Source organism: Abrus precatorius, unplaced genomic scaffold (assembly GCF_003935025.1).
Source record: "Abrus precatorius isolate BTA unplaced genomic scaffold, Abrus_2018 Scaffold10, whole genome shotgun sequence".
NCBI lineage: Eukaryota > Viridiplantae > Streptophyta > Magnoliopsida > Fabales > Fabaceae > Abrus > Abrus precatorius.
Genome location: NW_020874292.1, coordinates 8,615,781 through 8,640,837, shown reverse-complemented (window position 1 = coordinate 8,640,837; position 25,057 = coordinate 8,615,781). Strand labels below are relative to the sequence as shown.

Here is a 25,057-nt window from a genome sequence, read left to right as displayed (position 1 = left end):
ACTCTTAAACAAAGTCTTAAGGATAATGTAATTTAGATTTTTAAATTTAACGAAAAGATCTGTTATTTATTAAAAGTTTATTAATGTGTTACATAAAAAAATATTCTTTAAATTTCATTGATTAAGAAATTTATTAATGTAGAAAAAATTCACATCAATATATTTTACGACATTTGTGTAAATTTAAATAAAATACTATAGTATCTATATATATTCATAATTACTTTTAAAAATTAAACATATTTACACAGATAATAAGTTTAGTACCTGTTTTTCTACTACCTGAACTTTAAACAAAAATATTATTTGATATAAATTATAAAAATGAAGATAAACGAGTAACCAGTGATGTTCTTTGACTAACAAACTTAAAGAACAATCTCAGAAGGATAACATTTCGTAACTATAAAGACAATGTTAAATAATTGTAGCAAGTTAGGATTTAAAATTTTATAAAGTGAAGATGAAGTTATAATAGGATTTGCATTGTGACTACAAAATTATAAAAATATAAATGTAATATTAATTTTTAATTTGAAATTTAATATAATTATATAGGGCATTGAATTTGTGTTAATTATTATTCTTAAATTATATATTTCAGATGGGTTTAGTTTATTTATGATTATGACTACAGATGGAAAATTTTCCTAAAGTATACAAAATAAATGTTCATTGCAGTATACATAAGGAAATCTTTTAGTAGAATAAAAACTGTCATTTTAAAAAGTTATTATTACAAACAAATTCTTATAAGATGTTAATTTAGTTGGCAAAGATATATTTTTAGATTTATGATAAAATTTTACTTTTAGTTCTGTTATTTTTCTTAACTTTTAAAAGTGTTAGTTTAATTTAATAAATTTTATAGGTTTTTTTTTTTGTTGAACGACATTAACTTTATTTGAAATCGTTTCATCTCTTCTTCTATGCAATTTCTCCCTCTTTGAGATTTTTCTTAATTGTTTCTTTTTTTCTTCTATTTTCTCTTCTTCTTTTTCTTCCTTTGCCACTTAATAAAATGTTAGTATTGAAAGCAAACCTAAATAACAAATGTGGCCACACAATTGAGATATCAACTCACTTCCTCCTCTCTCACCCTAGTGCACCATTGAATTTTGTCTTTGGTGGAATCATTGATACACCATTCAAAACTTAAAGCATCCTTACATACTTAACCTTAGATAAGAGGAAGGGAGAGAAAAAGAAAAGGAGAAGGAAAAAAAAGATGACTGTAAGGGAAAAATAAATTAATAGTAATATAACAAAAAAAACATGAAAAAAAATATATGAACAATACTAACATCCTTTAATATATGTGGAATTAAAAAGTGAAAAAAAGAAGAAGATAGGTATAATTTTTGCAACAATGTAAATTTAAAAGTTAAGTAATTTGAAAATTTACTTTTATATTATAAATCTTACATCAAATTATATTTAAAATTATGAAAATAATTATTTTTGTATTTTTTTATTAAAAATTATACTTTCAATTTCTTAAAATTGGTACTAGTTAACAATCTTTTTTCTATTAAAAATACAATGAGATATCTATTTCAGTTTGTAACAATACATGGATTTATGTTAAATCAAATTAAAATTAATATCCCGTTTAACAGTTATCAATTAAAGTATTCTTTAATTTTCTCAATTATTTTAATAAATAATCAAATTTTATTCAATTAATATTAAATATAATGAGATATTTATAAATTATTGTTTAAACAATACTTTATTAATTAAACTAATTTTAGTTTTTTAAAATTAAAATTTTCAAACATCTTGATTTTATATATTTTTAATTATTAATAATACTATACACTATTAAATACGTAAATTAATTATCAAGTAGTTGTTTTAACTTAAACTATGATTTTAAGTAAATATCAATAGTTTTAAATTTAAATTTCATTTAATACAACTGTGTTAAATGTTTAAAAAACTAATAATAATACTGTATAAACATAATTATAAATTTTAATCTTCTTTTTATACGTAATATAATTCATGAAATGTTTATAAGTTGAGAGTTAAATTTGGAGCAGCAGAAAGAAAAGTGGCTAAACATGAGAATCATGTTACTTGAGGGAATCCTTTTCATTTGATTTGTCCATACAATACTGTATAATACTCCATTCCAATTATAATTGCTCCTATAATACTGCACATTTTTTATTTTGCAAATAAAAATAACATTATATAAGAGATATGGACAAATCAAGAGAACCAAAATTAGTATAAATAATAGTAACTTCAGAAAATATGATGTATAAAATATCCATTTATGATAAGTAAGTGAAACAGAATCCAAGTACCATCCATGATGAAGACGGTTTGGAAAGAAGCGAACTCTTTAACAGAGTTTAAATAATTATTAATTTAAAAAATACTAAATATAATTTTATAATTTTAATATAATAAATATGTTTTATTCAATCAAAATTTATTAATATTAAATTTTTAAATTCAATTTTAAATAATAATATTAAAAAATTAATAGATGTTAAAAGATATATGTACTAATAAATAATAAATTTATATAAAAAATTGTGACATTTAACGTTATATTTGATTGAATCTTATAATGTTGGATAATTTTTTAATAAAATTAGTTATTATTATAGAAGAGTACTAAAAATATATTGTTATTTATTAGTTAAATTTGGTAAAAAAATTTAAAATATAAATAAATTTTAAGTCAATTTTTGTATATATATTTTTTTTATAAAATTAGTCCCTGTTTATAGAAAAATTATAAATCAATCTTTATATGTATATTTATTTTAATTTGATCTTTTGCTTATTTAATATCATTTACTTTAAACTTAACAATAATAGGAATAAAAATAAGCCAAACTGATCAACGGGAGTCTACGACCTAACTTTTTTAAAGTCTAGACCTATTAGAATAGTTTGTTTAAAATTTATACTAATATATTAAATAATTTTATATAAAAATTATAATATAATAATATATTAAATTAATTAAATTTTAAAATAATAAAATCTTAAATTAAAAACTTTAATCCTTTTCTTTAGAGTTGAAGAAAGTTTCTACTAATACCTTCTAAGAGAGGGAGAGTTTTAGTGGAGTCTTTTACATATCTTATACGCATTATTTCAAATATGTCTATGTAGTTTGAAAGTAATAAATAGGAATGTGTAATTTTATTATACATATTCAAGATGTTGAATAATTTTTTTAATAATTTATTTATATATAAGTCTTATGACTTTTAAAAAGATATACATATTTAGATGGTTTAATAATCTATTTACAAAAATATTTGATGACCCATTGAATGTTTTAATACGAAGTAGGCCATTAAAAAAGCTAATAGGCCAAATCAGTTTCTTAAAAAGGTTAGGCTAAGCTTAATAAAAAGTCTATAACAAATAATAAGTCAGACTCAAACTTCAAAATCACTAAATAAGCTAAGCTTTTTTATGCAAAACCTAATCTAACTTATCTTATTTTCATTTCTAAACTATAAAGACTAAATTAAGAATAAATATACGTTTAAGAACTAATTTACAAATTTTTTACATATAAAGACTAGTTTACAAATCTGAATCAAGTATAGAAATCAAAATATTATTTAAACGTAATAAATTTATATAAAGAAATTATAACATTTAATGTTATCTTTGATTGAATCTTATAATGTTGGATAATTTTTTAATAAAATTAGTTATTATTATGGAAGAGTATTAAAAATATATTTTTATTTATCAATTAAAATTTAATAAAAATTTTAAAATATAAATAGTTTTTAAACTTGTGCAATATTATACAAGTAAAAAATTATATATAGTAAAATTTTATTAAAAACTATAGAATTTAATGATATCAATGTATTAAATTATATCAATTTTTATATTTTAAAAATTATAATATGTAATTTTTTATCCTCTATAACATTATTCATGTTTTAAAAAATAAAATAAAAAAATCATTAAATTAACCAGTAAAACATGCCTAAGTTTTATACTTTTGAAAAATTTTAATTAACATTTATCTCTTTGATGTTCATGTATACTCATTAAAAAAATAAATAGTTAATTTTAAATTCCGCTAATCTAGTTTGAGTTACTAGCATTTAGCAATATCTTATTTAATGCAACATTGCTACTTGAAAATGATAAAGAAAACATTTTTTTGAAATTTGAATGTTTTCCAATTTTCCCGGCAAAAGTCATCGTCTCTTTTATTTAGAATCGGGAGAGATAGATTAGGGCTACAGAAAGAAACTGTAAAACTAGAAGGAAGCCACGTCCAAGTTTTACAGCTGATACAATTTTCGTATGTATATAATATAATAATGATAATCAACTTATTATTTATTTTTACGGGCTCGGTTGTTTAACTTGATATTCATGTTACCATAAATCTGTTGTAGGCTTGCGCGCAGAGCAGCAACACTCGCATCAGAAGTTTAGGGTTTGCAGCTGATATAGGATACTGTGTGGTTGGAAATTCTGTTAATATTTTCTGTCTGTTAAGATTTTCAGTTTTGCTGAATTGGTAGTTTTCTGTTTTTGGATAGCTGTCAGGTTCAGATGCTAGTTGACAGGTATAAATAAGAACTTGTAAGTTCTGATCGGGGATTCAATTCATTTGTTACAAACTTCTGTTCTTCTAAAATTCAATACAGTTTCGGATTCCATTCTCTCATTGTAATTCGATGGGCCGCGACGACGACGTGGAGGATTACGAGGAGGAGGAGCAGGTTGCCCACTTCGACGAGGAAGTGGAGGAGGAAGAAGAGGATAATAGAGGACGTAGTGGCGGCAGGAAGCGGAGAAGATCTGGTTTCATCGACGATGATGCCGAGGAGGTTGACGAGGACGAGGAGGAAGAGAATGACAATGATGAGGATTTCGATGGCCGAGGTGGTCGCAGGCGCCAGTATAGGAAGGTTTCTGCTTCCAATTTTTTCGACGAGGAGGCTGTGGTCGATAGTGATGAAGAGGAGGAAGAGGAGGAAGGCGAAGATGGTGCGTTTTCCACTTTTCTTATTGTTTTCTGTTAATTTTAGAGGCAAATTAATTCTGTTAGATTTGAATTGGGGTGGAATTAGGGGTTGGAAGTGGAATTTAGGGTTTGTCTTCTTCATCAATTAGTTCTATAGATTAGATGGCGTAGTCAGTAAATCATGTATGTCTATATGGCTCAAAAGCATTTTCATGTTACTGAGTATTGTAATTGGTGGTAGTGATACTCTGTTCACATTGCTTTTAGACTTCAGTTGTTTTATGTTGTGACTTGTGAACCTAAACTACGATATACTGAAGGGTATCTAAAATCAATAATAGTTTTCAAAGACATTGTCGTCTGAGTGTTCTCTACCATCAGGAGTTTAATATTAACCAGCACAATAATTGTCTCGTCTGAGTCTGAGTTCCTTATCCCTGTCTTTTGAAGACAACCAAACTTGTTACCCAGTGATATTCAAGGCTTGTTTGATTCTATTCTTGTTTTCAAGAATTATTTCTCTGATTAAATTATCAAAAATTGTATTCGATGAATTCTGTTTTGAGAATAAGTTTTGAATGCTTGAGAACACTGACGGTAGTGGTGGTGGTTTGAAGTGAGTGTTAAGATTACATGAAAACTGGTAAAATGTGTTCAAAACTATTTTCTACACTAAAAGCAATTTATGGAGGACAAGTTTAAAAAATAAATCAAATAAAAAAAATTAATTTTAAAATTGGGACATAGAATTGAAGTGTTTTTATGAATACATAAATTCAGATTGTATGGATTAGTTTGTATCCTCTCTATCTCTGCCCTTCAACATGTCTATTATTTATCAGCTACTTTGTGGTAAAATACATCAGTTATTTATGTAGATATGTTAACAACTGTTGAAACATGCAGACTTCATTGTTGAGGGTGGGGTCGACCTACCAGAAGAAGATGATGGTAGAAGGATGCGTAGTAGCCGTATACTGCCACATCACCAAGAAGATCATGAAGATCTCGAAGCTATGGCCAGAAGCATTCAGGAAAGATATGGAAGGCGACTAACAGATTATGATGAAGAAACTACTGATGTTGAACAACAAGCTCTTTTGCCATCTGTGAGAGATCCAAAGCTGTGGATGGTCAAGTGTGCGGTATAATCCTTCCATTTGTGATGAATTCCTTGTTCTTGCACGGATATAGAGGCATGTCATATTAATATTCTTTGGTTTATTTTCACTAGATTGGTCGTGAGCGAGAAACAGCTGTTTGCCTCATGCAAAAGTACATAGATAAGGGGTCTGAATTGCAAATCAGATCAGCTATTGCTCTTGATCATCTAAAAAATTATATATATGTGGAAACAGATAAAGAGGCTCATGTTAGAGAGGTATTGTCATGTCTGTTGTAATAAATAACACAAATTTTTATAGATAGAACTGTGATTTTTTATATATATTTTGCGTTTGTTTTCAGGCTTGCAAAGGTCAGCGCAATATATTTGGCCAAACAATAACGCTTGTTCCTATCAGAGAAATGACTGATATTCTGTCAGTTGAAAGCAAAGTTATCGATCTTGCCAGAGATACATTGGTCAGAATGAAGATTGGAACATACAAAGGAGATCTTGCCAAAGTATGCAGCACATTCTAGAAAATTTGGATGTTCTGCCATAAAAGGGATGGCCCTTTTACTTTCTTTATTTACCATCAAATATTTCTTCTATAGGTAGTGGATGTTGATAATGTGCGGCGGAGAGTTACTGTGAAACTAATTCCAAGGATAGACTTACAGGCCCTTGCAAACAAATTGGTATGAAATATTTCAGTGTCTTGCTAAATTGATGCATTCTATTTGACCAATGCTTATATTTTTAACTTTCTTGAAAGTCTAGCTTGACTCTATAATTTTTTGCAAATCACTCGTGTTGTGCAGGAAGGTAGGGAAGTTGTGAAAAAGAAGGCTTTGGTTTCTCCTCCTCGATTTATGAATGTCGATGAAGCAAGGTTTTGCTGGTTCTCTCCTTTTGTCACTGAATGTCTTCTGTTTCTCGGAAACTTTTCAGTTCGTGGTTTGATTAAATTTATGCTTTCTATTCAGGGAACTGCATATTCGTGTGGAGCATAGGCGTGATGCATATGGGGAAAAATTTGATGCGATTGGCGGCATGATGTTCAAAGATGGATTCTTATACAAAACTGTATCAATAAAATCCATTAGTGCTGAGAACATCAAACCTACTTTTGATGAGCTTGAAAAATTTCATAAACCGGTTAAGAGTGGTGATGGTGATGTTCCTAGTCTGTCAACTTTGTTTGCAAACACAAAGAAAGGGCGTTTTATGAAAGGTGATGCTGTCGTTATTGTCAAGGGCGACTTAAAGAACTTGAAGGGGTGGGTAGAGAAAGTTGATGAATAGAATGTTCATATAAGACCAGAAATTAAGGGTCTTCCGGTAAGTATGAATTGATGATTGGTTGGTTTTCTTCCGTGTAGTCTGCTGGTTTTGCATGTTGATTTGTAATAAATTGTCTTCATACTTATCTAATTGTCATTTTTTCTACTTGTCAGAAAACTCTTGCTGTGAATGAAAAGGAACTTCGTAAATATTTTGAACCTGGAAATCATGTTAAGGTTGTTACTGGTGCTCAAGAGGGTGCTACTGGCATGGTTGTGAAGGTGGAGCAACATGTCTTGATCTTAATATCTGATACAACAAAAGAGCATGTGAGTCTTGTGGCCCTTTATAGATTTACTGAAAGACTTGTGAATCTCTTATTATATTTAGTGCAGAAATGACATAAAAGTATCTTCTCTTTAGATCCGTGTATTTGCTGATGATGTTGTTGAAAGTTCTGAAGTGACCGCCGGAGTTACAAAAATCGGGGACTATGAACTTCGAGATCTTGTATTGCTAGAGTAAGTCTTTTTTGTGTTTTGAGATTAGGAGTAGTACCTTACCTCTGCATTCTATGGTTCAAACTATTCTCACTTCTAATTTGCCATGGTACAGTAATTTAAGCTTTGGCGTGATAATACGTGTAGAAAGTGAAGCATTTCAGGTTAGTACCTTAATGAATCAAAATTTTAATACGTGTTTTATTAAAATTTTGAGACCCTTTTCCTTATATTAATGTTTGTTATCCTTTTTAGGTTCTTAAAGGGGTTCCTGACAGACCTGAAGTTGTGCTTGTTAAATTAAGAGAGATCAAGTGTAAGATAGAGCAGAAAATAAGTGTGCAGGATAGGTTTAAGAATACGGTATCATCAAAGGATGTTGTGCGGATTGTTGACGGTCCGTGCAAAGTGAGATTCTAACTCTTGGTTATATTTGTTTCATGAAAGCTAATATTGTTCAAATTTTTATTTTTTAATTTATATTATTTGGTTAGGGAAACCAAGGTCCTGTGGAGCACATATATAGAGGAATCCTGTTCATCTTTGATCGCCATCATCTTGAACATGCAGGCTTTATATGTGCAAAGGCCCAATCTTGTGTAGTTGTGGGAGGCTCACGCTCCAATGGTGACCGAAATGTAATTAATTTTCCTATTTTAATTTTTATACAATTTTGCTTTTATCCTTGTAGTAATTTTTTGCTTAAATTATTCCTTTCCTTCTTTAGGGTGATGCCTACTCAAGATTTTCCAGCCTTAGGAGTCCACATCGTATTCCACCATCTCCAAGAAGATTTTCTCGAGGAGGGCCTCCAGTTAATTGTATGTCTAAATGTCGCCAGTCTACCATTTTGATTTGCCTTGTTTTTCCTAAGAAATCTGTCTGATGATAATTTATTTGGATGGGGTATAGCTGGAGGGAGGCATAGGGGCGGTAGGGGGGGACATGATGGTCTTGCAGGTGCAACTGTTAAAGTACGCCAGGGTCCTTGTAAAGGTTGTCGTGGCCGTGTTATAGAAGATAAAGGCGCATCAGTTCGTGTTGAGTTGGAATCCCAAATGAAAGTTGTGACAGGTATGTCTTCAAAGTAAGGCCAAAATCTGAATTGTTTGTATTTCTGTATTTGCATGTTCTCTGACTTGATTGTTTGCAGTTGACCGCAACCATATATCTGAGGATGTGGCTGTAACCCCATATCGGTAAGTTCTATGTACATATATAATTTGTAATTCCTTGTGTGCATTGGAGATGTTCAACCATCTGACTCTTATGGGTTCTTCTGCCAGGGACACGTCTCGCTATGGGATGGGAAGTGAAACCCCTATGCATCCTTCTCGAACTCCCTTACATCCGTATATGACTCCTATGAGAGATCCCGGAGGTTTGTTTGATTTTATTGTTATAGGTTTCTTGCTTGATTTATGTTATAGGATTGAGACCTGGGTCTGTTGTTGACTGATTGATACATCTACTAAAATTCTTAAGAGTACTGCTATTTGTAGCTACACCTATTCATGATGGAATGAGGACACCTATGCGTGACCGAGCATGGAATCCTTATACTCCAATGAGTCCTACAAGGTTTGTCCTATCATCATTGTTCCAAGTTGAGTAAGATATACTGCTCTTTCTGATTTTTGTTTTTCCTAGTTTCTGCTTTGTTAAAAATATTTCTTCCTTCCACTCTATGCCATGCCTTTTCTTAATTTATTTTATCCAACAGAAAAAGGAAAAGAAAAGATCTCTAAATCAATTAATTTATTAACCACCATGAACGTCCAAACAAAATCTTCAAGAGCATGAGGGTTATAGGAATTTGGTAGTTAAAAGCATTGTTACCTGTTTACAGTCTTCAGCACTATTTAGTAGAATGGTGTGTGATTTATGATTTCTGATGGTGAAAATAAAATCAGGTATAACTGGGAAGATGGAAATCCAGGCTCTTGGAGAACCAGTCAGCAGTACCTTACAAAAGAGGAGAGAGGTGTGTCCGTAATGTAGCAGTGATGGCAGACTATGTCTCACTAGGGACACCCCCTGATCCTGCTGAGGTTCGAGACTCTGAATGCACTACTAGAATGCGGTTGGGTCGACATGAAGAGAGAGGCGTATGAAATTTACCCATAATGTTCGTGATGTAGTCTTAGGAAGTGGTGAAATTGTAAGATATGAAACACTTGAATGTATTAAACCTTTGAATTTTCAATTATATCTCTCTATCATACTCATCTATTGTAATGTCCTGAATTTTGTAATATTGTTTAATTATTAATATATACGTGGATTATCATATGTGATGTGTTGATTTACATGATAATGATGTGAATGTATGTGACCTTGTTAGGATGTTAATACATGTGTGGAAATATGTATATGTTAGTGTGTGATTAGAATTGGACTATTGAAATAGACTGCAGGGTGTTCTTCCTGTAGCAAAAGGGTCCTCGGAGTAAGGTATGAAATTGTTACATTCTTGCTGTAGCGAGAGATTTCTTACTACAGCAAGAGAGCGACAGTGAGGGATATATTTTTGAGTGTAGTCTCACTGTAGCGAGAATCAGAATGCAGTTTCTTTTGAAGTTTTTGTTGTAGTGACAAGAAGTTTTGTTGTAACGAGAGTATTGCGACTAGAGAGGTATTTGAAAGGGTTAGGGTTTGAGAAATTCATTTTTCCATTTTTCCATTTTTCTCTTCTAAATGTTTTTGATTCTCTAGATTCAAAACTCTATTTTACCGACTAGATTACCTCCAAAGTTGTTTGTAAACTAGATTGAAGGTTAAATTTGTGTTGGGAACGTTTGGACGACGAAATTTGTGTGGGAAACACTTCCTTGGTTGATTTTGTGCGTAATTCTTCAATCCGAGAGAAAGGGGAGACTCTACCCTATTTCATTGTGCTTGAAATTTTTTTTATTTAGTCGTGTATTGTAATGCGGTTAGGATAAAATGTAGGAAGATATGTGTTTTGATGAGGATTCAATGTTTGAGCATAATGTAGTAGAGATTGTATAATGTGTGATGAAAACGATTTGATTTGGGTGGTTTGTGCTGGAAATCATGTGATTGACTACAATGTAGTTGGTGTTGAGTAATATGTGTGTGGAAAATTATAACACCTTAAATTTAATTTTTAATTAAATAATAATTTTACAAATTCGAATAACCAAATTTTCATAAGATATTTTGAAATAAGAGAAGAGTTACAAATTAATATCAAGTAATTACTATAGGACTAATTCAATTATAACTTTCAAAATAAAATCTAAGTTCTATAACATTTCATCTGTCCCCTCACTGAATTCAGTGTTGATCGTCTTGATTACCTGAAAAATGAATGTAAGTGTGAGTACTTTACCCTACTCAATACACAACAATCATAGAGTCTCATTTTGCCTATACTTCATGCAAAGTATACATAAACAACATTTTCATTTCAATTTGTCATCGATGAACTCATGGCACCAAACAATCATATATATATGAAATTAACAAACAATGGTCCCGTGCACTCATTGCACGCCAACCACTCTCACTGTGGCACTATGATCACAGATTTTGCTATGGATGGTTGCTGGTTATCCTTGCCTCACGGATATCACGTAGGCAGTCACGGGTCGCTCAGTAAAGGTAGTGGTCAGAGGTCTAGTGAGGAAGAGAGTATGTGGCCCGTGGTGCACCCATTCCACAGTCGGTGTCACTACCACTCTCTCCTCCCCAAGATATTCCTACCGTCCTCTTCCATACTTTCAGTGTATTGCTAAACCATTCATAGCGCATTATAGCGGCCTCAACACGCCCCATTCACATACATTTCATTCACACGCAATATTCATGCTTACACACGGCACACAGACTATATTTAATTCATGTTACACGGCACACAACCCACATTTTATCCACAACATATAACACATAGCCTTCATCTATTCACGATAACATTAATTCATCAATCAATGGCATTCCATCACACACAATCACATTGCACATCAATTTCATCCAGCACACAATTCCTATCCCTTACCTCAGTCACATAGCAATATTCAACAAAATAACACAAAATCACAACAATGAAATAGGGTAGAGTTCCCCTTTTATCTTGGATTGAAGATCCACACTCGAACTCAACCTCAAACGTGCTCTCCACACAAATCTTGGCCTAAACACATGGAGAAACTCCATGAAAATCCTAGAAATAACCAAAAACAGAGAAAGGGGAGGAAAAACGAAAGCCCTAACTGTTTAAAACTCACCTCCAAGCGTTTCTCACATGGATCAACCTTCAATCTTGCTTCCGAACGGTTTTGAAGGCAATTTAATCGACGGAAAAGGGTTTTTAGTTGAGAGAATCAAAGGGATTTTGAGAAATGAATTCCCAAACTCTAAACCCCCTTTTTAAAACCCCTCTAGTCGTGACACTCTCGCTACATCGAGATATTCTCCCCTCGCTGCAGCGACATGCCCTCTCGCTACAACAAAAAACTCAGAGGAAACTGCATTCTGGTTTCTGCAGAATCTCGCTACAATGAGACTACACTCAGAAATGCATCCCAAATTGTCACTCTGTCGCTACAGCGAGAAGGCGATAGACGCATGCCTTTCACCCAAGGTCCTCTCGCTATGGCGAGACATCTGTTGCTACAACGATAAGGCGACAGTTTCGCCCTTACCTCTCAGGGATCGCTCACTACAACGAGAACACTTGCACTTAAGCACCTAGCCCATTTTCAGCCCAATCCAGTCATGCACACACACACACACACAGATATATATATAGAACTTTTGAAGCTCATTCTATTGGTTTCGCTCATCCGAAATCGAAATAAGCATCGGTTCCTTTTTTGAATCTCAAAGAACCCCTACCCAAATTTTTTTTAATCCTTACATTATATTGTCTTTTTTATGAATTTTGTGATTTATCACATCCATAATAATATATGAATGAGACCTCAATTATTCTTTTTGGTTTAATTTCAATTACTTTGTCTGATCCATAAAAAGAATGTATAGATATTCAATTCAAGGAATATCGGGGGTTGTACAAGTGCGGATATATATATATACAATAATTAATATTGCCAAAATTCAAGGCATTATAAGAATGACTGTTGTACTTGAAATTATGTTGGAAATGTTGTGAGTTGAATGTGCTAAAAATGAGTGTGGGCTTGTGTGTCATGTGCTGTGAATGAATATTGTATGTGGCTGAAAATGTGTGTGAAAGGGCATGTTAAATGTGGTTGTAAATGTGCTATGAATGATTCAACGATACACTGGAGGTGTGAAAGATGGGGACAATAGAAATACCTTTAGAAAGAGAGAGTGGCAGTGACATCAATTGTAACATCCTCCTTTTGTAATTTATTATTTTTACAATTAATGTTAATTATTTGTGCATGTTATTTGGAATTAGAAGTGTTTAATTAATGTGAACTATGGAATATCTCGCTGTAGCGAGAATAAGGCGGTGAAAATGGAACATTCTGGAGCTCTCTCGTTGTATCTAGAATCTCTCGCTATAGCGAGAATGCTACTCTTTCGCTATAGCGAGGAGCTTTCGCTAGTTAGAATGACAGACAGCAAAGGAAGAAAACTTCTGGTTTTTTTGCTGTAGCGAGAACCTCTTGCTGTAGCGAGAAAGTTGTGAGTTTGAGAGATATTTAAGGAACTCTCGCTCTAAAATCTTCATTTTCAACAAAATCACATATCCCTCTCCATCCTCTTCGTTCTCTCCCTCTCCTTTCTCAGAGAAAACCTCCAATAACTCTGAATCTTCTTCAGATTTGAACTTAAACATCCGTTCTTCTTCGATCTAAGTAAGTTTCTCGGAGCTCAGATCTCTATTTCATTCTTTTTCTTCGGTTCTCTTATCATCTTAAGATATCTACCTCGAAATACTTAGAAAATCTTATCTTTTGGAAGATCTCTTCGTGGATAGTGTGGAATCTTTCCGTAGATCACTCAGAGAACTAGTTTGGAGGAACCGTTATTAGGTAAAGGGAGTATTTTCTAGTTATAGTTATATATGTATATATAGATCTAGTGGTTCTTTGAGAAATATGAGTATCTTACTTAGTAAAGTTTTGTAAATTTTGATAGTATCATATGACAAAGGTGTATTTTGATATAAAGAGAGGTTTGAAGTTTATTTTAAACTGATAATATCATATTTTTAGAGGAAAATATGGGCTTAAGTAGTATTAAGAGATTTTAAAACTGAGTTCCTTAAGATGTATATGAATTAAGTAATAAAAGATATACTATAATGAACTTTAGGTTAGGAGACTATATATTGAGATTGTATGAGCTAGGCTGAGTCTGAAGGTGTTCGACCCTCGACATATTGTACTGATTGTATGGTGTGATATTGCGTGGTAATCTCTGTGATAAGTTTGATGTATTGTATTGGTTGCGTAATATGAATTTGTATGACAACTTTATATGTTGAACTGGTAGAATTATGGAAATGAATAAAGTGTTGAATAAAAGTGAAAGCATGTGATGTATGAATGAGAAATGATAATATGATTTAGAAAAAATATGAAGCATGATTATATTGCATGAGTCCATGCAACTTGAAACAGAGTGATTATGATATAAATTATAGCACATTGAAAGGGTGTGTTATCATATATATTGTAATCCATAAATTTATATAAATTGTGACTCATGAATCATGACATGCTGATTGATGTAAAGAATGTGAAATGAGAAATGTTAAGAATGAGAAAGAGAATGAGTATAGATAGTACAACGATACACTGGAGGTATAGAGTTAAGGAGAAGATTTGAAAAATCTTAGAGAAATGAGGATGGTGAATGTTAACAATGAAAATGGTGCACAATAAATTATTAAAAATAAACATTCACAGGTCACATCCTCATCTCCCGACGAAACTCCTAACTATACTGTTGCTAAAAGGGGCCAGGATGACACACGTGTATCCGTGATGTTGCGGCCAACCAGCAGCTATCTATGCTAGAAGTCCTCAAGGGATCCCAGGGACAATTATTATAATAAAAAGTGATATAGATAAGAAGTGGTAAAGAATATGTATGATATGATAAATGTATCGTAGCAGATCAGTTCATATTGTTATGGTACGTGTGTTGTAGTACATCGACAGGTGTTACTGGAACAGATGTATCGTGAAATATGAATTGAAATGATATGATACATGTATAATAATATACAGGTCAGCATAGAAATGTATATATAATGAGTGAAATGTTATATGTGCTTGATGAATAATTGTATGAATTATTATAACATACATGTATTTGAATGAGAATGAATTAGAATAAAGTATTAGGTTACGATTCTAATTATTATTATTAGTTAAGATATACTAAAAGAGATTTATTGGGCGAGAAATACTCACTTTTACTGATTATTTTCAGGTAATGAAAGAGAAGAAATTGAGACAAATGATCCGTTCTAGGGTCATACTCATCAAGGAGTTGTAGGAAAGGAACTGCTCAAATATACTAAAGTTTTATGAAATAGATGTATAAATCTTTAATGTATTTTCATTCATTTTAAAAGAGAAATCTTGTGTTAAGAATATATTTATATATTTCTGAAGAAATATTGTAAATTCATCAAGTTTTCTAATTCGTGTTCCCATACTGTACCATTTATACAAAACATACAAATTTTGCTAATTATGTTTTAATAATATTAGTGTTAAATATAAATTAATTTCAATATGAAAGAGGGATGTTACACCAATAGTGAGCGTGAGTGCACCACAGGCCACACACTCTTCTCCTAACTAAACCTCTGATCAACACCTTTGTCGAGCTACTTGTGACCGCACGCGTGGTATCCGTGAGGCGAGAGTAATCAGCGACCATTCATGGTATGAAACTGTGATCACAGTGCCATAGTGAGCATGGTTACGTGCAATGAGAGCAAGTGTGTGAAATGTGTTAGTGCAGTGAGCGCATCAATTGTAATTTAAAATATAATATGTGGAAAGTGTTATTTGTAATTAAGTATATTTGTGTAGAATATATTATAAATTATGTGAAATGTGTGAAGTGAGATTTTACGTTTGCATGTGTTGGATAGTGTAGAGTAATCACCTTTACATTTATTTTTCAGGTGGCCAAGACGATTAACACTGGACTTAGTGAAAGGATGAATGAAACTGCTATAGGATTAAGAATTTATTTGAACTCTGATGTAATTAAATTAGTCCTATAGCAATCATTGATACAAACTTATAAATCATTCTTATTTTGAGATATTTGTTTAAACTTATATACTATTTTAATGAAAAAATTTATTATTCTTATTTTTCTTTCAAAATTTATTTATTAAAAATTAAATTTAATGTGTTACATACGTGCTATTTCTGCTGTCTTATTTCAGATTGTTGATGACATTAAATTTACAGTTTCACATGTGGTAGAACCTGTTGAAAGGGGTATTGCAAAGATAAACAAAACCTTCCGTCAGATATCAGAAAATGTGAAACGCCATGATGAGGAGCGGAGGAGAAACACCAAGTTCAAGGATGATAGTTATTAGCGTAGCGATGCTATGTTGTTGAATGTGCAATAGTCTGAAAAAAAAAAGTTATTATATTATGAATCTAAGTTTTCATTTGAGTGTGGATGAATTTTTATATGATACTTTTTTTGTGTGTGATATGTTGTTTCATTCTTGTTTAGAAATTTTAAAGTATTAATTACTTTTAAATTTTTATGTATATTTTCCAAATTTTAGTTACTCTTATTAATGATTCTTAGGTTTTTAAACATTTTTAATCTTAAATATAAGCTCCTCATATTCTTGTATTTATTTATTAATTTTATTTGAATTTAAAATATTTTTATAATGAATCTGATACTTACAAGTTTAATTAAAACATTTTTTTTATGTTAATGAGGACAATTCTTTCTTCAGTAGCAAATTATACGAGCTTTGGAGGATTGTGTTTTTGTGCCAATATTTGATTTTTGTTAAGGGACAATGTAATTAAGATTTTCAAATTCGGAGGCAGAGAGGAGATCTGTCATCTATCAAAAGTTTATTAATGCATTACATAAAAAGATGTTCTTTAAATTTCATTGATTAAGAAATTTATTGATAAATTTTATTAAAGATGCAATTTGTGTAAATTTAAATAAAGCACTATAGTATCATTATCAATACTCATAATTTCTTTTTAAAAAATACACATACTTACACAAGTAATAAGTTTAGTATCTATTTTTCTACTACCTGAACTTTAATTAAACGAAAATATTATTTCATATACCAATTTTAAAAATGAAGTTAAAGGAGTAACCAGTGATGTTCTTTGACTAACAAACTTAGAACAACCTCAAAAGAATAATACTACGTAACCATAAATATAATGTTAAACAATTGCAATAAGTTAGGATTTAAAATTTTATAAAGTGAAGATGAAGTATGAAGTCATTATAATAGAATTTGCATTGCAACTACAAAATTATAAAAATATAAATGTAATATTATTTTTTAATTTGAAATTTAATATAATAGTATAGAGCATTGAATTTGTGTTAATTATCACTCTTAAATTATATATTTTAGATGAGTTTAGTTTATTTATGATTTTGACTACAAATGAAAATTTTTCCTTAAAATATACAAAAGAAATGTTCATTATAGTGTACATAAGGAAATTTTTTAGTAAAATAAAAATTGTCATTTAAAAAAGTTATCGTCATAACCAAATTTTTATAAGTTATTAATTTAGTTGGCAAGGATATTATATTTTTAGATTTATGATAAAATTTGACTTTTAATTCTATAATTTTTTCTAACTTTTAAAAGTGTTAGTTTAATTTTAAAAATTTTAAATTTTTATTTTGTTAAAAGACATTAATTTTGCTTGAAATTGTTTCCTCTCTTCTTCCATGCAACTTCTCCCTCTTTTAGCTCTTTCTTAATTGTTTCTTCTTTTTTTTTTTTTTCTATTTTCTATTCTTCTTTTTCTTCCTTTGCCACATAATAAAATGTTAGTGTTGAAAGTAAACCTAAATAACAACATGGTCACACAATCAATACCAACTCACCTCTCCCTCTCTCACCTTAGTGCACCATAGAGTTTTGCCTTTAGTGGAATCATTGATACTCCATTCAAAACTTAAAAGCATCCTTACGTACTTCAATTTAGATAAGAGGAAAGAAAGGAAGAAGAGAAGGTGAAGAGAAAATAAAGAAATTAATAGTAATATAATTAAAAAACATGAAAAAAATATATTAACAAGACTAACATCCTTTAATATATGTGAAATTAAAAAGTGAATAAAAAAGATAGGGATAATTTTTGCAACAATGTAAATTTAAAACTTAAATAATTTGAAATTTTACTATTACATTTAGTTTCCATTCTTCAAAATTAAATAAACTTTATGTTAATTTTTTAAAGTCTTATTAACCAATATTTTAATGATAATATTTAAAATAAATAAAAATATTTTATATAAAAGTTACATCAAATTATATTTAAAATTATGAAAATAAATATTTTTTATATTATTTATTAAAAAATTATACTTTCAATTTCTTAAAATGGTACTAGTTAACTATCTTCTTTCTATTAAAAATACAATGACATATTTATTTCAGTTTGTAATAATATATCGATTTATGTTAAATCAAATTAATATTTATTTCCCATTTAACAGTTATCAATTAAAATATTCTTTAATTTTCTCAATTATTTTAATAAATAATCAAATTTATACAATTAATGTTAAATATAATGAGATATTTATAAATTATTGTTTAAAACAATACTTTATTAATTAAACTAATTTTAATTTTTTAAAATTAAAATTTTCAAACATCTTGATTTTATATATTTTTAATTATTAATAATACTATACACTATTAAATACGTAAATTAATTATCAGGTAGTTGTTTTAACTTAAACTGCAATTTTAAGTAAATATCAATAGTTTTAAATTTAAATTTTATTTAATATAATTGTGTTAAATATTTAAAACATTAATGATAATACTGTATAAAAATAATTATAAATTTTAATCTTTATTTTATATGTAATATAATACATGAAATGCTGATAAGTTGAGAGTTAAATCTGGAGCAGAAGAAAGAAAAGTGACTAAGTTGTCAAATATATAACCACGAACTAGTTCTATCATGCTAGATTTGTACTATTTTTGGTTATTTACTTCATATTTTTATCTTTTTTCAACTTGTTGATTTGGACATAAATAATGCTAGTTGGTTATTATATATATATATATATATATGAAAGAATTTTTTTACATTAACATAAGTTTAAAAATTCTTACATCTAATATAAATATTTTATTTAACTTAAATCTAACGTCTAGTGAAATCATAAATTATATCATGTTAGATTTAAATTAAATAAAAAACTAAAATTTAAGTGTAAGAGTTTTTAAACTTACGTGATATAAGAAAATCCTTCTTATATATATATATATATATATATGAAAGATGGTATTTCCACTTATCATTTAGAAAAGCAAATAATTTTCAAATTTTCCAACAAACCATTTACAAAAAATATCAACGTCATTCAAAATAAAATCAATCAAATTAATTTTCTGAAAGAAGAAGTTTCTTTTGCTAACATTGAAAAACAATTACAGAATCCTTCACTTTAGAAGAAGATCCAATCCCTTTTAAAAAGCATCCAATCCTCTATATGTTCTAACCTACCTAGCGCCTTCTGGAGTAGGAAAAATATATTGTTAGTCTTCCTTATGAGTCAGGTTTTAAGGATAGCCAGATTCCCACTAAGGCTAGACCTATTCAGATGAATGAAGAACTCCTTCATTATTGTCAGAAAGAGATCAAAGATCTCTTAGACAAAAATCTTATTAGAAAAAATAAGAGTCCTTGGTCGTGTTCTGCCTTTTATGTTAATAAACCGGCAGAAATTGAGAGAGGCACTCCCAGGCTTGTTATCAATTACAAACCTCTTAACCAAGCCCTTCAGTGGATTAGGCATCCTATCCCCAACAAAAAAAGACCTTCTTAACATACTAAACTCTGCTAAGATCTTTTCAAAATTTGATATGAAATCTGGATTTTGGCAAATCCAAATTTGTGAAAATGATAGGTACAAGACTGCCTTCACTGTCCCCTTTGGGCATTACGAATGGAATGTTATGCCTTTTGGTTTAAAAAATGCACCGTCTGAATTTCAGAAAATTATGAATGACATCTTCAATCCTTATTCAAAGTTTGTCATTGTCTATATCGATGATGTCTTAATTTTTTCCCAATCCATTGATCAACATTTCAAACACATAAATGTTTTTATCAATGTCATCAAACAAAACGGACTTGCTGTTTCCAAGACAAAAATTAATCTCTATCAAACCAATATTAGATTCCTTGGTCACAATATCCACCAAGGAACTATCATTCATATCAGCAGGTCTATTGAATTTGCTGATAAATTTTCAGATAGAATCATAGATAAAACCCAATTACAAAGGGTTTTAGGATGTCTCAATTATGTAGGTGATTTTATTCCTCACCTAAACAATATCATTAAACCTTTACATGATAGGCTTAAGAAAAATCATCCTTCTTGGACTGATGTTCATACCAATGTCGTCAAAGAAATCAAAAAGAGAGTCAGGAAGATAAATTGCTTATATCTTCCCATTCCTCAAGCTTTTAAAATTGTTGAAACTGATGCCTCGGACATAGGTTACGGGGGTATCTTCAAACAGAGAATTTAGTCACATGAGCATATCATTGCATATATTCAAAACATTGGAATTCTGCACAATAGAATTATTCAACTGTTAAAAAGGAAGTTTTGGCAATTGTTTTATGTGTTTCAAAATTTCAATCTGATTTACTAAACCAAAAATTTCTTATTAGAGTAGACTGCAAGTCTGCTAAAGAAATTTTACAAAAGGATGTAAAAAACCTTGCCTCAAAACAAATCTTTGCTAGATGACAAACAATTTTAAGTATTTTTGATTTTGATATCGAATATCTCAAAGGCACTTCAAATTCTCTTCCTCACTACCTTACCCGTGAATATTTACAGGATAAGTAAGATGCCTAGAAAGGCAACTACCCCTTCTAGGGGAGGGACATCTAGAGGCGGCAGAGTCAGGCTGGCCCTGACTTTAAACAAATCAAAATCACAATCTGCTTCGGCAGGTTGGCAGTAGCAGGACTACTAAATGAAATGTAAAAAAGTAAAATGCAGAATGTAAAATGATGTATTAAAACATAAGAAACTAGAACGGCAGTATAACCGGCACAGATCTAGTAGAGGGAGAAGGGAAGAAAGCCATTTCTTCAACTTTGGGTTTGACAGGATTAACAGAGATTTTTTCTCTTAGAACCTGAAGAAACTTATTGGTATAATTAGCCTGTTCCATGAGGCCTTGGATATCATTAGGAGTGATAGACTCTTCTGCGTTCTTAAATTTAAAAGGAGTAGCAGTAACAGGGTTACCGCCCTTGTCTTTCAAATTAGGTAATTGGTATTGAGTAGTGGGTGACAGTTCACTTTGAACAATTTGTCCATCTTTGATCTGCCAGGATATGACATTAGCAGAGGAGGTACTAATAACATCCTCTTGCCAAGGATAATCTATGTTATTATGAATGGTATATGCATGATACCAATCAAAGAATGGAATATTCTGTTTGATTTTTTTGAGAAATTGATAAAATTTCTCTTGGATATCTGACCTGTCTTTTCCCCTATGCTTCTGAAAGAACCACTCTCTTTGAGGTTTCCGTTCCTCAGAGTAGAAATCTTTCCAAAGGGTTTCCTTATCAATAATGAATTTATGAGATAACATCATAAGACTCATTTAAGGAAGAGTAGGTTGGAGATTGGATACTCTGATGATCTTCTTCTTTTTCAGAAGTCTGGTAAACATTTCTAGGAATCCTAGAAGAAGTATCTAAACCCTGTAGGTTTATGGAAGGATCATGGTTAATAGATCTGGAAATTTTCGATCTAGTCGATTGAGACATGTAAGAGAATGACCTCCTAGCGGAAGCAAAACTAGATCGACCGCTGTAAGCATCGACTCTGGAAGAGAAGGAGTTTCTCCTATCAAAGGTTATTTCAACTTTCCCAGAATTGTCCTGAGAAATGTTTTCAATTTGAGGAGCAGGTCTAGGGACACAAGGCGAAGCCTTATCTAGGACCACTTTTCAAGAAGGGAAACTTCATCCCACTTGATAATTCTAGGAAGAGAGACATTAGCCTTTGTCATATCAGTGATAAACAAAGTAGTCTCGCCTCTTTGAGGTTTGAGAAGAACCCGAGAAGCACAGGAGTTCATGGCCTTGTACTGAATCCTATAGATTAAGGCTGCGGGAATAGATCCCTCTTTCATGTTTAACCCATAAAAGCAGACATTGAGGAACAGAGAGTCAAGAATATGGTCATCTAAAAGACTTTTCTTTGGCAAGCTGCTTCTGGAGTTTATCCTTCTGGCAAGCCTTAATACCGTTATGAATAATAATGGCAGTAAGCTGACCATAGTCATAACTGTCATAATTGATCTCTCCAGTAGGAGAATGACTTCGGAGTTTGTTTCTAATAAGATCTCTGAAAGCTTTGGGAAGCCCATCAAGATATTTTTCTTTCCAATAGGCTTAGTTGCAATCTTCTCTGGTTAAGACTCTAGACATGAAGGTATCTTTATACCATTTGAAATGTTCTAAGGAATCACACCTGAGGTTAGAAAGGAGTTCACCTGATCTTTCTCTCTAAAGAGAAGGATCACCCAGGAAGTGTTGGGATATTGTGTATAACAACGTATACACTGCATCAGGAAGACGCTTATTGTCACTGACAATAGTTTTTTTCTTATCATCAATTTTTACTGCAGAGAGGATGTTTTCTCTATCAGCTTCAGTGAGATAATTATCCCACTATCCTTTGAGTTAGCTGGTAAAACCAGCTACAAGAATATAAACAATGGTGTCTTCAGGCATATTTTGATTAGTAAAATAGCCCATGACGACAACCGACATGTTTTGGAGTTTGGCAATGATATTATATTCAGATAATCTATCAATATTCCAAATATAAATATCATTAAAATTGAAACTTTGAATAAAATCTTATTTTTCTTCTAAAATAAGATCAGGAGCAGTGGCTCTATTATAATAAAGTTTGGAAGAATTTTTCCAATTGTTGATGGGATTGATAGCTAAAACAGAATCTGTTTTAAAATGATGTTCTGAATCAGTTTTGGAAATCTTTCGAAAGAAAAATCTGGTTTTTATAAACAATCTGTTTAAACCTTTTAAGATTAGTGCCAAAGCCAAACAAAAAATCTTAGAACTCAGGCAGAAAGAAAAAATCCGGGTGAACGAGGATAACAAGAATGAGTTGTTTAGTAAAATTATTAGCCTTATTGCCCTTTCTCCACACGGGTCTTACTGCTACAGCCCTATTCAAAAGAACTAAGAACTGCTGTAATTCCAGTAAAGGATTTTCATAAAAATAAAGAACTGTACAAAAGCAATATTTCAGAACCATTAGTTCGTGGCGTTGTTACACACAGGGACAACTATTATTACAAGTCTCACCCGAAGGGTCTGTCAGCTATCCAGCCTATAAACCATGGTTACAGAAATTTCATAAAGAATATTAAAGTCCAGATCCAGAAGAACATAGTTACAAATAATCAACAGTTATATTCCTACTGGTTCTGAAATATTACTTTTGTACAGTTCTTTATTTTTATGAAAATCCTTTACTGGAAGTACAGCAGTTCTTAGTTCTTTTGAATAGGACTGTAGCAGTAAGACCCGTGTGGAGAAAGGGCAGTAAGGCTAATTTGACGATGCTGTATTCAAAAGGAACAAAGAACATAAGAAGCTGGTGGCTATGGTAAAAGAATTTCAAAATTTGTAAATGTAAAAAAAAAAAAAAAAGTCCACAAATAACCAGATCTAGTTGAATAAGTTATAAATAATTAACAGATATATTGTTACGAAACCAGATGAAGGTGATGTGCCAGAAGTATATTTATGATGTCCAAACTTTTGCGTTCTTTCTCCCGCATCTCTTTTCGTTCTGTCTCTAGTTCATCTTTTTCCTCTTCAACCAAAAACAATCTTTTTAATGAACAGGAGAAACAAACTCTTGAGATTACACACAAACATAACCTCTTCGACGAAGAAGTTCGCTTCAAAGAGATCAACCAAAGCATGGATGACTGGACCATTCCAGAAATCCCTCATGATACATTATATGTTCCTGAAGAACATTCCAAGAAAAATAATTTTGATTACATTATTAAGACTGTTGAAAATAACATTCCTTTAGGAAAAGACCTAGGAGAAGAATTTCATCTCCTGTCCAAATCTTCCATCAATGAGCACAAGCGTAAATACAAATACCTCCACATAGGATGTGTTCAAGTAGCCATTAAGCCTGTCTTCCATCTTGCTCCACCAAAAAGAAAAAACATGCCCCCAAGAAAGAGGCTGTTGAACCTTATAAGAAGCCTTACAAATGTAAGTACAATAGAAAACTCATTCCCAAGAAGCAAGGGGAAAATGTCATCCCCACCAATATTCCCAAGAAACCTAGAACAAGCGTAACATATTACAATTGTGGAAAACCTGGCCATATCAGCAAATACTGTAGGTTAAAAAAGAAAATTAGCAGTCTTAATCTTGAGCCTTCCATAGAAGACCAAATTAACAATCTCCTTATTGAATCCTCTGATGAAGATTCTGTCAAAGAATCTGAGGAAGATGTTAACCAAATCCAAAACGATGATCAAGTTTTCTCTTCTGACAGTGATGATACTCCAGAAATCAATGTTTTGACAAAAGAACAAGATCTTCTTTTTGATGCAATAAGTTCTATTTCTGATCCCCAAGAAAGAAAAGAATTTCTAAATAAATTCAAAGAGGTTTTAGAACATAGACCTAAACCGAGAGAGTATTTTACCGCAAATAAATTTGATATTACAAATATTTTTAAAAGACTAGAAAAGAATTCTAACATTAAACCTACTATTATTCAGGATCTCCAAATTGAGATTAACAATCTCAAGAAAGAGATCAGGGAAATCAAAGATCAACAACAAATTCATCAAGTTATTCTTTTCCAATTAGATGATGAATCTGATATTGAGAAAGAAGAATTTCCTGAAGATAATAATTCTGTAAAGGTCGATTTTGGTAACCTAGAAGAAACCTTTAT

At 30.9% G+C, this 25,057-nt stretch overlaps 1 pseudogene; it reads left to right on the top strand.

Annotated features, from left to right (window-relative positions):
- The first annotated feature begins 4,685 nt into the window (after positions 1-4,685).
- On the top strand, positions 4,686-9,826 carry LOC113850892 (annotated as a pseudogene).
- Positions 9,827-25,057: the final 15,231 nt, after the last annotated feature.